Here is a 13,562-nt window from a genome sequence, read left to right as displayed (position 1 = left end):
TCTTAGCAAGTTTTCATCTTGTACTTTAATATCCACTACTGGTTCTCATTGGGATGAAGGTCGTCTTAGTTGAAGTCAAAAGTAGGTGCCTTGTTCTAAACACTGCTCTCAACAACTAGCTATGGGTCTGGAGAATGGTAAATAATCCACAAGGATACCAGCTAAAATTTTGTTTGATAATTGCAATTTTTTTTACCAGGTGTTTGTATATTGGCACAGGCATGTGGCACAGCAGTTAAATTGCCACTGTGGAGGCTCACATCCCATACTGGATTGCCCACCTTGCATCTACTCTGCTTCTGACCCAGTTTTCTGTCAATATGCACCTGCAGGATGTACATGATGGCTCTGACATGAGAGATCTGGTCTTTCAGGCTTCTGACTTTGGCCTGATCCAGCCCTGGCTATTGCAGGCATCTGGGGAATGACCAGCAGAGGGAAGATTTCTCTACATCTGTCTTTCTGCCTTTCAAATAAAATGAAATACTTTTACAAGTGTGCATATGTTGATGTAAGGGTGATATGAGTAGAGTCAAATATTAAATTATTATAGGAAAATAATCCATTATCAAATTGTCAGCAATTCTTGGCTCTTGATTTAAACAGAATTCTGAAAAACATAGTTTTTCTTTTGCTAGTGACAATTTAAAAACCTAGAATTCAAAATGACAGTGTCAGGACCAGCATTGCCGTATAGCAGTTAAGCTGCCACTTGCAATGCCTGGCTGCTCCACTTCTGATCCAAATCCCTGCTAGTAGCCTGGGAAAAGCAGCAGAAGATGGCTCAAGTGCTTGATCCCCTGCAACCCATAAGGGAGACCCAGAAGAAGCTCCTGGCTCAGCTCTGGCTGTTGCAGACATTTAGGGAGTGAACCAGCTGATGCAAAGTCTGTATTTTCCTCTTTATCTGTAAATCTGACTTTGTTTTTATTTATTTATTTATTTTTAAAGATTCATTTATGTATTTGAAAGAGTTACACAGAAGAGAGGCAGAGAGAGAGGTCTTCCATCCGATGGTTCACTCCCCAGTTGGCCGCAACGGCTGGAACTGCGCCAATCCAAAGCTAGCAGCCAGGAGCTTCTTCCCGGTCTCCCCCATGCAGGTGCAGGGGCCCAAGCACTTGGGCTATCTTCTGCTTTCCCAGGCCATAGCAGAGAGCCGGATTGGAAGTGGAGCAGCTGGGTCTTGAACCGGCGCACATATGGGATGCCTGCACTTCAGGCCAGAGCATTAACCCACTGCACAGGCCCCTGTAAATCTGATTTCAAATAATTTTTTTTTTCTTTTTGACAGGCAGAGGGGACAGAGACAGAGAGGTCTTCCTTTGCCATTGGTTCACCCTCCAATGGCCGCCACGGCCAGCGCACCGCGCTGATCTGATGGCAGGAGCCAGGTACTTATCCTGGTCTCCCATGGGGTGCAGGGCCCAAGCACTTGGGCCATCCTCCACTGCACTCCCGGGCCACAGCAGAGAGCTGGCCTGGAAGAGGGACAACAGGACAGAATCCAGCACCGCGACCGGGACTATAACCCGGTGTGCCGGCGCTGCAAGGCGGAGGATTAGCCTTGTGAGCCGCAGCGCCGGCTGAAATAAATATTTTTTAACAATCACTCAAAATTGCCTCCCTCCCTCTTCCTCTCCTTCTCTCTCCGTGTAACTCTGACTTTCAAATAAATAAGATTTATTTATAAATAAATATTAGTATAAATTTTATAAATACATATATAAAATAATGCAAATAAAATATTATAAATTTATAATCAATAACTTATATATAATTTGTATATATTAAATTTATTTATAAATATAAATGTTATAAATATTATAAATTTATTATAAATGTTTATGAGTAAATACGATTTTTTTTGAAAGAGTTACACAGAGGAGAGAGAGATCTTCCATCCACTGGTTAATTCCCCAGTTGGCCAGAACGGCTGGAGCAGTGCCAAGCCAGGAGCTTCTTCCGGGTCTCGTATGCAGATGCAGGGGCCCAAAGACTTAGGCCATCTTTGACTTTCCTCCCAGGCCACAGCAGAGAGCTGGATCAGAAGTGGAGCAGCTGGGACTTGAACCAGCACCCATATGGGATACCTGCACTGCAGGCGGCATCCCAACAAATAAATCTTTAAAAAATAAATAAAATATACCTCTTAATTTTCAAGAATATAATATTTTGTTATTAACTATAGTCATTAAGTTGCACCATACATCTATTTATTCTCCATTTTAAACAAACTCCATGTGGTTCAGTCAGCATCTCTCCAAACATATTTACTTTCACCTCCTTGTACCCCACCATTCTTGCTCTGTTTCTATGAGTTCAACTTCTTTATTTAAAAATATTTTTAAAAGATTTATTTACTTATTTGGAAGATTAAGAAACAGGGAGAGATAGGAATCTTCCATATGCTGGTTCACTTCCAAATGGCTAAACAGCCGTATCCGGGCCAGGCCAAAGCCAAGAGCCAGTAACTCCACCCTGGTTTCCCACATGGGTGGCAGGGATCAGAGTACAGGGAACATCTTCTGCCTTCCAAGGAAGATTAACAGGGAGTTGGACTGGAAGCAAAGCAACTGAGACTAGAACTGGCACTCTAACATGGGATGCTGATGTCACAGGTGGTGGCTTAATCCTTGCGCCACAAGGCAGCCCCCCTGAGTCCACGTATAAGTGAGATGATTTGGTATTTGTCTTTCTGTGCCTGTATTATTTCACATAACAGATGTTCTCCCAGGTTCATGCATATTGTCTCAAATAACAGGGTTTCCTTTAAAAAAGAACCAGTCACGTCTGTGTATGTGTGTGTGTATAAAACTTCTGTTGATTGATCCGCTGCTGGGCACTTGGTTTGATGCCATATCATGACTATTGTGAATAGTATTGTAATGAGCCTGTAATTACAGGTATTTCTTTGGCATAATTATTTCATGGTATGGGATTTCTGGATCATATACCATTTCTATTTTTAACTTTTGATGAATGTTTACACTTTTTTCATAACAACTCTAACTTTGCTTTACCACCAACAGTGTTAGAGTTTTTGTTTTTTTTCCCCACACATCTTCAGAGCTTTTTCTGTTAGCTTTTTGATGACAGCCATTCTAATGAATGTAACTGACACATCATCATTGCTTTAATTTATATTTCTATGATTAGTAATGTTAATCATTTTTCAGATATGCGTTGATCATTTATTCATACCCTTGCCTATTTTAAATTGATTAAATTGATTGATTGCTAGTTTATATCTAGTTTGGATATTAACCATTTATTAGATACATGGTTAGCAAATATATTCTCATTCCATAGGAACTCTTCATTCTGCTGTTCACTATACAGAAACACTTTTATTTTTTGTGTGTACAAATCTTTCACCTCTTTGGTTAAGTTCATTCCCAAGTAGTATTTTTATTGCTATTATAAATTGGATTATGTTCCTAATTTCTTTTTTGACTACTTGAATGTGCAAAGAAAAAACACTTGTGCTTTGGTTCGGGAAGATTTGAGCAGATAAGGGAATAATATTCAAGAGCGTTTTTTTTTTTGTTGTTGTTTGTTTGTTTGTTTGAAACTTAAACAGAGAAAGAAGGAAAGGCAGAGAGAGAGAGGTCTTTCATCTGCTGGTTCACTCCCCAGCTGGTCACAACTGCCATAGCTGCACCGATCTAAAGCCAGGAGCTGCTTCTGGGTCTCCCATGTAGGTGCAGAGGCCCAAGGACTTGGGCCACCTTTACTGCTTTCCCAGGCCATAGCAGAGAGTGGGATTGGAAGTGGAGCAGCAGGGACTCGTACTGGTGCCCATATAGGATGCCAGCACTCTACAGGCAGTGGCTTTAACCACTACACTACAGTGCTGGCCCTGAGTTTTCTTTCTGAAGTACTATAACGTCCTAAAATTGGTTGCGGTGATGGTTGAACACATTTGGGAATAAATTAAAAACCACTGCAGTGTATACTGACATGAGTTGATTTTATAGTATAGAAATTATTTGTTAAAGAACTGTTGTAAAAAGTTAAGAAAACAGTAATTTGTTTTCTGAATTATATTCAAGCCATAAAATTAATTTTGTTCCTTGAAAATGGAGAAAACTTAAAATGTTTTATTCTCATCATTCTCACCAACAGTGGCCATGGTTTGGCTTTGCCCCAGTTTGGAACTCAAAACTGCATTGACTTCTTCCATGTGAGTGGGAGGGAATTCCTGATTTTCACCATCACCTGCTGTCTCTCAGCATCTGCATTATGAAGAAATCGGAACTGGGATTTGAACCAGAGCACTCCACTACAGGATGCTGCCTTCCGAACCACTGTCGTAACTGCCAAGACAAACAGCCTCCCCATGTGTAAGACTTGCACATTGTACAGGTATGCCACGGTTTTTCAATCTCTCCATCAGCTGAAGGACAGTTACATGATTTCTGCTTTTAGACTATTTTGGATAATGCTTCTTTAAACATTTTTCAAGTATTGTATAGAGGTTTTCAATTCAGGTAGGTAAATACCTGAAAGTCAAATGTCTGGATACATAGTAGTTGTATGTTTAACATTTTAGGAGACTGTCAGATGGTTTTCTATAGAGCAGAAATTCAACAACAGTATATGAGGCTTCCAGTTTCTTCATAACTCACCAATAGTTGGTTTAACCATTCTTATTCAACATATTACCTATTTTAGAGGGTGGCTGCAGTAGTATATCATTCTGGTGTTAATTTGTCTTTCCCTAATGACTAATGATATTGAGCAAATTTTCTTATGCTTACTAAGCATTCACATATTTTCTTTATTGATGCAAATATATATCAATATTTTAAATTGGATTATTTTTTTTACTTATTACCAAGTTATAAGAGTTGTTTATATTTTGTATATATAAGACCTTTATCAGATAAGTTTTATATTTTTTGCCAGTCTTTGGCCAGTCTCCTCATTTTCTTAAGGTCATGATTTTAAAGCAAATGTTTTAACTGTGATCAATCAGATGGACTTTGGAGGTATGAGTGTGAATATGTGGGTAAAAAATTAATGCTGAAATGAAAGTATTTTTTTAATTTTCAGAGTAGTCCGAATATACTAACTAGATAGCTTTGATGCAATATAATTCAAATATAGTGGCAAGAAAATCCCTTTTTCTGCGTATTTTGAAGATTTCTAAGAATATGGAAACTGAAATTTCTCCGCATTGATAATTGCATATAAATTCTTCAGAAGCTAGGGGGATATATAAAACATGGATAGAACATAAAAGTGTTCTGAAAAGATGAATATTTCATCAATTTTTATTCTTTGGAAACATTTGTGTCATGTTGGATGATCAAAATGGAAATAATATAACAAAATATCTCAATTTTCAAATAATGTCAACCCCCTAATTATCAAGCATCACTCTAAACCCTTCATCTTCCTTGAATGAGTGGCACAAGTTTGAAAAGATGTTTATTTGGATGACTGGATGATGGTCATTTAAAGGAACATGAAAAAGTCTGTAGTATTTAGTGCTTTTTTTATTGGACCACTTGAAAGAAAATGGCATGGCAATAGGGTTCAGTATACTGAGTGTTATTTTTGTATTTTCTAAAACTATTCAATGGATTTTTCCCCATAAAATCTTCTCTATTCATGATTTTGTGTATGATTATTTCTGGCAGTTGCTTTTTAAGAGTCACAAAGAACCATCAGAGGACTGAAAGAGAAAATGAGGTAATGTTCCTTCAAGAAAGATGAAAAAAAGGGACTAACTGATGAAATTAAGTATAGTAAGATTTCATCTAAAAGTGATAGGATGGAAAAAATACTGTATTCTCTGAGTAACAGAGACACTAGTTTCATGTCATCTGCCTACAACTCTTCGGTAATAAAGACCATTAACTGTAAATTAACATTTAATTATTAGAATCAGAACATACCATTGATACTGAGAACTCATATAATTGAATCACAATTGATTGTTTAAATGTTTTTTCCTCCAGAACTATGTGACTAAGTGAAGTTGAAAGGTTTCATCCATTGATAATGTCTAAAAATTGGGGAAACTTCTTATTAACTGGATTTATGTTTTAAACTACCTTGCTTATTGATTTATTCTCTAGAGAGTTAGTAAGTCTCTTCTTTTCCCTGTATAGTAAAACCCTCATCAGAGGTCATCCTTCTTTTCTTTCTATGGGAAATTAATTATGGGATTAATATAACCCTTTCTAGTGTCTATTAGATATTATTCAGATCTAAGAATTATCATATTGAGTGATATCATGTTGTGTAATTCTAATAGTGTTGTAAGCAACAAAACTATCGTGGAATGTTTGTAACAGCAATAACATTTATCTAGCTTTTGAGAATATCTTACATTTGGTGCATCTGTAAATAAATTGTGTTTATTAAATTGTTTCATCAACAGGTAATTTTGGTACTCAAGATTTTAAAATTATTGATTTTGTTTCTTTTAAAAATATGTATTTATTTGTTTGAAATAATCAAAAGAAAAAGGAATAGATCTAGAAACCACTGGTTCATTCTCTAAATACCAGTGTTAGCTGGGGCTGGGCCAGGATAAGGCAGGAAGTTAAAAACTCAGTCCAGTGTCTCCCACATGAATGGAAAGACTGGAGTACTTGGGTCATTAACTGCTGCATTCCATGAAGCTGGATTTGGAAGAGGAGTTGAAACTCTAATCTAGATTCTTGGATATGGAATGTGAGCATCTTAATTTCTGTGCCAAACACCCACTCTAAAATTATTTCTTTAAATTTTTTTCTTTTTTAAAATTTTTTGACAGGCAGAGTTAGACAGAGAGAAAGGTCTTCCTTTTTCCGTTGGTTCACCCCCCCCCAAATGGCCACTACGGCTGGCGCATTGCTGCCGGTGCGCTGCACCAATCTGAAGCCAGGAGCCAGGTGCTTCCTCCTGGTCTCCCATGCGGGTGCAGGGCCCAAAGACCTGGGCCATCCTCCATTGCACTCCCAGGCCACAGCAGAGAGCTGGCCTGGAAGAGGAGCAACCGGGACAGAATCCGGCGCCCCGAGCAGGACTAGAACCCGGGATGCCGGTGCCGCAGGAGGAGGATTAGCCTGGTGAGCCACGGCACCAGCTCTATTTCTTTAAATTTTAAATATATGGTTCTAGTATTTTCTCTGAAACATATTCCTTATAGAATTAATGCATATTGAGTATATTTCATTTTATTTTTCAATTCAAGCATTTTTCATAGAACTGTTGTATTCAACTCTGGAAACAACTCCTTAAATTTTTTTTATAAAACAGCAAGAATATGAATATAGAACAGATCAGATTGATCTGATCCTTTATAAACATAGCTGAAATAGGACATGCTGTACTTTTGTTGATTACTAAATTCGTCAATGATATCGCCAAATATGATATTAATAGTACCTTCATTGCTTCTTTAGATGAAAAATGATCCCTGAACACAATGAATTACTAGTCTTATGTATTCTTTATATTTAATATGTTACAGAAAATAATATTGATTAATCCTGGGTCACTGGTATCATTTAAAACTCTCTTCACACAAGTAAAAGCTTATTTCTTCTATCTGGGCTGGTTTCAGAATCAATTTTAAATCTCTGGGATGTAATGGTTTTAAGATTTTGAATGCTGACTAAGCTCTTTAAAGTGCATTTTCTACTTCTTTCTTTGTATATGTTTCAAAAAGTAAATTTCAAACTCCAGAAATAATGAAACATGCATATAAAACAAGTATTTCTTGTCTTGCCTTGTCCTTGTGAGATATTACAAGGCTAATGCATTTGATTTTTCTTCCAGAGTACAGTAATATGGGAATAATTAAATACAATGCCTGTCATCTGTTTCCTTCCTTGAATATAAAATCAGTGGAGTCTTGGAAAATAATCCAAATAGCAAAATTAACCCTTAAGACATAGATATTTTTCTCAGTGTGTTCTGGTAATATTACACAAAACATACAATGAGACACTAAAATTTAAATTACCCCTTCATCACACTAGTGTTTAAGTGTACATAAAACTGCACATTACATTTTTTAATTGTCCCTGTTATAGGGCTTTTTACTAATTCTGTTCATTTACACTTAGTATAGATAGCTACATTTAAATCTCTTGCATGTTGCTTTAATTTCCTCAGATTTAATTTACCTGATCCTTACATATTCTTCTGGGAGTGAGACAGGATGCGAGGTGAGGGTGGACAGGAGGAAACTTGAAGGATTTCTCCTGTCTGTAGGGCACAATGGTGTAGTATGCTTATCATGTGCATGGACCCAGCCTTGTGGTACAGTGGATTAAGCTGCTGCCTGTCATGCCAGTGTCCCGTATGAGCACCAGTTTGAGCCCTGGCTGCTCCACTTCCAATCCAACTCCCTACTAATGTCCCTGGGAAAGCAGTGTACTTGGGCATTGCTGCTCTTGTGGTGAACCGGTTGACATTCGAGGCTCCAGGCTTAAGTCTGGCCAGACCAGGCTGTTGTAGCTCTCTGGGGCAGTGAATCAGTAGATGAAAGGTCTTTCCTTGTCTCTATCTCTCTCTGACATTTAAATAAATGAATCTTAAAAAGAGAAAAAATAATTGTTCTATAATAAAACATATTGGCAAAGTTAAAAATAAAGATGCTCAGCCTTCTAAGTTAGTGTTGACAACCTTAAAAAGAGACTTTCCTTTGTACTGGGTTTGCAAAAACTCGTTTATTTTTTAACTGCTTTTGAGGCAGTTTTTCTATTAAAATCATTTGGGAAATCCTAGTTTTACAAGGTCATTACATGATGCTTTCTTAAAATTTAGCATCTGGAGCAGCAGTGAGAAAAATGAAATGAACCAAGAAAATCAAGGTTTCGGTTATTTTTTAATGAGATCACTTTTGTATATCCGTAACGAAAGGCTTGAGATTTTTCAAAGCATTTGAAGATGTAAGCTACTGAGGCTAATTTGTACTATTTTATAATTTTTATCAAGGATGCCAGCACAATGTTGGGAATTTAACACTGAGTTATTTAATAGTGAATGTATTTTCAAAACCTGCCTTTCTGAAGCAGACTCACCCAGGGTTCAAGATATTTAAGTAGCAGGAAATGGGTTTGTGCTTGCTTTGATCTTACTGTCTTCATACCTTTTAATGACTGCCTCTGAATGACTGATAACTTTCAGAAGTTTGATCTTATAAAGTTTTTAAGCCTGTCTGTAACAGATGGCAATGAAGTACTGCCTCTTTAAATTGATAGACACGGTCCATTCCATTACAGCTGAGATTCTTTTGACTGTTGCTTTACTATTGGAGACTTTCTATGAATTATATTGTTGATAATTCTCTAGGTCACATAAACTGTCTTCTGGGAGAGAGGGGTTAAAATACATCTGAACATTTAATAAAATAATATGATTTTCAAAGACCACTGGTTATATTGTGTTGACCCTGGACTAGGACATAAAAATTCATGATCTAGTCTGTGCACATCATACTCACAAGCTATGCCCACAGTCACATACATACTGCTGACTTCCCCAGTGCGGCTGTCTTGGAAGTATCCATGAGTCGTGCTTTTAAATCATCTCTCAGAAAAGAGTGTTTTACTAAACTAATTCATGTAAAACAAAAGGTGGATTTACCCTCAGAAGAGTCAAATTTTTATTCACACATCTCACTCAAGAAATGAAATTGTTATACTTTTTTGGGGCTGTACATTCCTTAATTTGTGATAGACTTTTTGAAGTTTACAAATGGTGATCAGATGTTATAGACAGTCTACGGCAAATTTTCAATTTGCTCATTTAAAATATTTCAGATAACAAAACAGAAACAGAATAACTTTATGCCAAAGAAATCTGTAAGTTAATATGCAGGATAGAGATGTAAGTGTCTTATTAAACACATAGACATAAATGGACTTACATAATTTAAGAATAAAAAAATGCTTTGGACTATAAATTGTTTGAGATTACAGAGAGTTTCCTCAGCTGGCAGCGGGTACCATTTATACATTAGTTGTGGTGTGATTTTGCCCTGAAAATGCAAAGTCCATTACAATCCATAGTTTTGTATTTTACTAAACGTTTTCTCGCCCTAGGAAAATGGTCCTGTCTGTGAGTACTAGTAGTAGTAACAACAAAGGAACTTAGTCAACCTCCACCCAGAGGAGCTAGAAGAACCCTGGCTTCTTTGCCCTCACGAGTGAGGCAGAAACTGCTTAATTCAGCCGAGACTGACATAATTCCTAACTTTGTCCAGTCGTATACTGAATAATTGCAAAAAATTATGCTGGAATCCAGGCCTGTCTGACTGCGGTGACAGTACATGATGCCCATTTAAAAATAACACTGTAAGGATTTTGGAGAGGAGAAGTGAACTGGCATGGTAAAGTGAGGAGCAGGAAGATGGCTATGCCCTTGGCACTGTCCATGCAAGTACATAGATCCAGCCTGTGTGATTCTTGCACTGTGGTAGTATGAAGACAAGAAAGGGAGCCATTTTCTTCTAGTGCCCTTGGCCGCTGTTTGCCCTCCACAGGTTATTTTTGTTGTTGTTGTTGTTATTTTGTTTCTTCTTTAGCTCATTAGATTTTTTAAAAAATGGCTGCACATTTAGTCATCCTGAAGGAAGCATATTGTCAAGTATTAGGAAGCAAGAGCGCTAACACATGTAACTGATTGCAAAGAATTTTGATTTTTTTGTTATCTCCATCGTTTGGCTTCCATTCCAGATGTCCTAGTGGTGCTTTGTATTTGGCAATGCCGGGTATTCCTGGGGAAGCCTATTTCACAACAGTCTGGTGAATTATATTTGGTATCTGGTAAATTTGCTGTGGTCCATGGACTGCCTCTCAGCATTACAGGCTCAAACTTTGAATCTCAGTGCATGGAGATCAAATCTGTTTCTCAGAGGTAAACTCTTAATACCTAATGTGATGATACCACTTTGCAAAATTACTGATGAAGTAGAAAATCTTTCACAGACTTGGGAATAGTCCTATTTCCTTTTTAGTGCATTTTCCTTCAATGAAGAAGTAAGAGGAATCAAAGAATCAGGAAATCATGTATTAACTTTCAATGAGAAATGACTAGCAAGTAACAGGCATACTTGGATCTACATAACTGATGACAAATATATTCTTCTTCTTTAGGGACTCTAACTGGGAGGCTAGGTAATAATCAGGAGATTTTGAGTATGATATTAGAAAACTGAGAGAAAAATCAATTTTTAAAAAGGACAAAATTAAAATAGCCTGATTTGTTTATTTTACTGCCTGAGTGGTCTTACCACGGGAACCCCAAATCTTTTGTATGTATGGCTGCTTCTACATCTTCACATGAAAACTCAACTGAATATTTGGTGTCTGTTAGATGAGCCACATCTCAGAGTTGAGAGAATGGGTGCTGTCAGCATCAGCCTCCGTGACTGATTCATAAAACCCTCTCCCCAGCTAGTGTGTGATTAAAGCTCTCTGTTTTCTTTCAGCTCGTTAAGTTATAATCAAGCTTTTATAATGCTCAGATTTGATTTTGCCTCTATATGAAATAAAGTTGTTAACCTTTTAAAAATTATTTATTTTGAAAGAAAGATACCTTCCACCTGCTGGTTCACTCCCCAAATGACAACAGCCAGAGCAGGACTGGGCCAAAGCCAGGAGCTTGGAATTGCATTCTGGTATCCCAGATGGGTGGCAGGTGCCCAAGTACCTGGGCTATGATATGCTGCATTCTCAGGTGCATTTACAGGAAGCTGGATCAAAAGCAGTGCAGCTGGGACCTGAACCAGCACTCTGATATGGCATGCCAGATTGGAAGGTGATGGCCTAACATGCTGCATCACAGTGTCAGTCCCTATTAACATTATAAGGTGACAAACCTCTTTGAATTCAGGGGTTTAGACTTTTGGACTTAAAATGTCCATTCACATTTATTTGATTTATTTAAAAGTATACTTTCTGAAGATTTTTCAGTATCTTGATGTTTATTTCTTCAGCATTCATATTATTTAGTACATGTATTTAATACTTAACAGATACTTAAATATATTTGCTTATTCATTCACTTCAAAAATATTTATTAAGTTGCATACTAAGTTCCAGACACTATACCATTTGTTGGAAACATAAAGAAAAAATATCCATGGGCCATGCTATCATTAGAGTTTGCCCAAACCAATCATCACAATTTTCTGTGAGTTTTTCTTTCATTTGTTATTGAAAACAAAGTATTTTAGTCAAAAATGTGCGAGTTGTTGGGGAAAACTTTGGAAATATGAATTTCAACTAAAACTATTTTGTAGTTTCTGAATCAGTTTAGATGCTGTGTAGTTTGCCTTACATTCCCAGGGAGGCGTGTAATGCTTACGTGTTACATTCTGCTTTTAGAGTTTAAGTGTGGTACTTTGATGTCAGGTTTTATTGTGTAAAACCTGAAATTTTTTCTAGTATTTTATCTTTAAGCATCTATGTTTGAGGTATGTTTATAGTTACTTTGATCAGTACTATAAAAGTAGTCATAGGCAAAAAATTAGATCAATCTTGGGTCACAGATATCTGAACTTTATAAAATGTATTTGGTTTATGCATTTGTACTTCTTACTGGGGACTTGATTAATTTTACATTAGAGTTTTACTTGGAAAATCCTTAACTTTGTAGATTAAATCAAATTAAAAACACGTTTGAAGTAGGAATTTTTGAAGAAAAATTTAAGAAAAATTAAAATGCTGGGAAAATGATTCACTGAAAATAGCAACTAGTTACTTAACTTGGAATATTGCCAAGATAATTTCTACCTACCAGTGTTTCATTGTGTTAATTTTAGGGGAAAATGCAAGTTTTTATTGGTGAAATGTTAATTCTACAATCCTGCTTGTACTAAATCATTTTAAAAATAGACTGTGTGTGTCTGTGTGGGTGCACGCATGCACCTAAGCATGTTGTATTCATGCTTGGATTTAAGCAGATCAGTTCTTCACCAACTATAAAATTGTCACTGCTCTTAGAAAAAGAAAAACACTTTGCTTTATTTTTCCTCGTGGTCCACTCACTGCTTGTTTATTTGACAATATAGTAGAGTGTAGAGCTCAATGCGTGAACAACTTCAACAACAACATGACAAAATTAGTTTGCTGATAATCTGCTAACTCATTACTTCTTTTTTTTTTAAAGATTTATTTATTTATTTGAAGGTCAGTTACACAGAGGGAGGAGAGAGAGAGAGAGAGAGAGAGAGAGAGGGGTCTTCCATCCAATGATTCACTCCCCAGTTGGCTGCAACAGTTGGAGCTGCGCCAATCTGAAACCAGGAGCTCAGAGCCAGATGGTAGTTGGTAAGGAAGACAAAGGTAAAAATAATCATAAAGTGGATGGGTGTTGTGAGACCATGGGTTAAGCTGCTGCTTACCATGTTAGCACCCCATGGGGAAGACCAGGATGGAGTTTCTGGCTCCTGGCCTTAGGCTAGCCCAGACCTGTCTGTTGTAGCCATTTGGGTAGTGAACCAGTGGATGGAAATCTATCATTCTTTTTACCAGCACCTCCCCCGCCCCATTGCTCTGCTTTTCAAATAAACATATATTAATATAATCATATAGTATGTTAGTATTTCA

Source organism: Oryctolagus cuniculus, chromosome 14 (genome assembly GCF_964237555.1).
Source record: "Oryctolagus cuniculus chromosome 14, mOryCun1.1, whole genome shotgun sequence".
In the NCBI taxonomy this organism is placed as follows: domain Eukaryota; kingdom Metazoa; phylum Chordata; class Mammalia; order Lagomorpha; family Leporidae; genus Oryctolagus; species Oryctolagus cuniculus.
This window is presented reverse-complemented; position numbering follows the sequence as displayed.